The 1,607-nt window shown below is 44.8% G+C and overlaps 1 non-coding gene across 1 annotated transcript; it reads right to left on the bottom strand.

The window, feature by feature from the left end:
* Positions 1-879: 879 nt before the first annotated feature.
* On the bottom strand, positions 880-961 carry TRNAL-UAG (transfer RNA leucine (anticodon UAG)). Its single transcript has one exon. It is a non-coding gene; the product is annotated as a tRNA-Leu (tRNA).
* Between the last annotated feature and the right edge of the window lie 646 nt (positions 962-1,607).

The raw sequence follows: 1,607 nt of genomic DNA, 5'->3' as shown, positions 1-1,607 counted from the left end.
CTATTCTATGTTTCCTCAAGTCTCCCGATAAAAATGGTACCGCACTTGTGTGGGTAGGCCTAGCGCCCGCGACAGGAAGTGCCCCAAAACACAACGTGGACACATACAATTTTCCCAAGGAAAACCAAAACCTAGGTAAAAGACATTGTCATTTGCAACGCCAATAGCTCTAACTCTCCCAAATGTGAGACCTTTCGCATTGCAAATGCTTGTTTTTTTGTGCAGACAAGTATTCGTGGAGCCTGCTTTGGTTCTTAAGACCTCAGACCTAAAGCAAAGCTTAGACAGAAACATAGCAATGTGCCCTTTGCACACAGTTAGAGATACAACTAAATGGAGTTATATATAGGTGTGCACGGCCATTGTGCACAATTCTGTTGTGATATAAAGTTTCGGTATGGGTTAATGAGAGCTCGTAGTTATGGCCGAGTGGCTAAGGTGATGAGCCTGAAATTCATTGGGGGTTCATTGCGCAGGTTCGAATCCTGCCGAGTACGTCACTTGTTTATTTTAAACCTGATATTTAAAATAACTGTGAAGAACACATTTACCACCTTTATTTGGGAAGATAGATAATTTGCTTTAAATCTTTATTTAACAGAGGTTCGATTTTATTTTGCAGACAGAAGAGCGGGGTGACCGCGTGGGGAGAACAAATTATTTGTTAAACCTTCCATTTGAAGGTGATCTAAGCAGAATGAAGGAAAACAACAGCAGCGCCCATCAGCCGATTTCTTGGGAGTCCACGGTTTAGGAGTTTACTTAGAAGGAGACTGTAAAAGAGTTTTAAAATTAGGGACCTATTGGTAGAGTCACTGTGCATGCAAATTGAAGGGGCAGGAGGGAGATGCGTCATTAAGATCTGTTAAAATCCATCTCTGGCAGCGATGGTATTCGAACCCACGCCTCCAAAGAGACTGGAGCCTAAATCCAGCGCCTTAGACCGCTCGGCCACGCTACCTTCAGTTTTCTGTGTGTCTGTGCACTTCATGAGCACCGAAACCCTGCGTCGTGGCACTCAGTGTGGAAAGTAGAGTCGATAAACCGTTTAAAGGACATGATTACAATGTCGGGAGGGTGATGTGGTAATTGAAGGTTATCTCTCTTACTCAGTCACTGCACAAGTCTTCTCCCACCTGCTCGGACCTAGTTCAATCACCTTAAAAGACAACACTCTCCGAGCAATGACTTCCAACCAAGGTATAAGCACCTGCTCTACATAGGCAATGTGACTCCATCATTTTCTAATGAAACAAGTGTTCATACTGGTGGGCTCCTTTCTTAGGGTGGGATCTAATGAATGAGCAGTTCATTCAAAAATAACCGAGGAGTTGCACGTATTCATGACATCAGCCCTATTGCCGCACCCAGTCTCCCCAACATACTGTTTAGCTTTCCAGTGACGTCATGTCTTGTGTGGCCTATTCACATTCCGCTGTTAATATTTTTTAGCCAATAGAATTCCACACTTCCCGGTCTTTGAGCTCACATTGAAAAGGCACAAGTCCCAAAATGCAACCGGGTGCTGTTTAAAACTCCAGCACTGGTGGGCGGTGCCCCAGGTGACATGGGGCCCACCTGGATGCTCTGACTGCCTTTCACGTGAC

The sequence above is a fragment of the Pleurodeles waltl genome, chromosome 12, assembly GCF_031143425.1.
Source record: "Pleurodeles waltl isolate 20211129_DDA chromosome 12, aPleWal1.hap1.20221129, whole genome shotgun sequence".
Classification (NCBI taxonomy): Eukaryota; Metazoa; Chordata; class Amphibia; order Caudata; family Salamandridae; genus Pleurodeles; species Pleurodeles waltl.
Note: the sequence above shows the minus strand (reverse complement) of the source record. Positions and strands in the feature narration are given on the sequence as shown.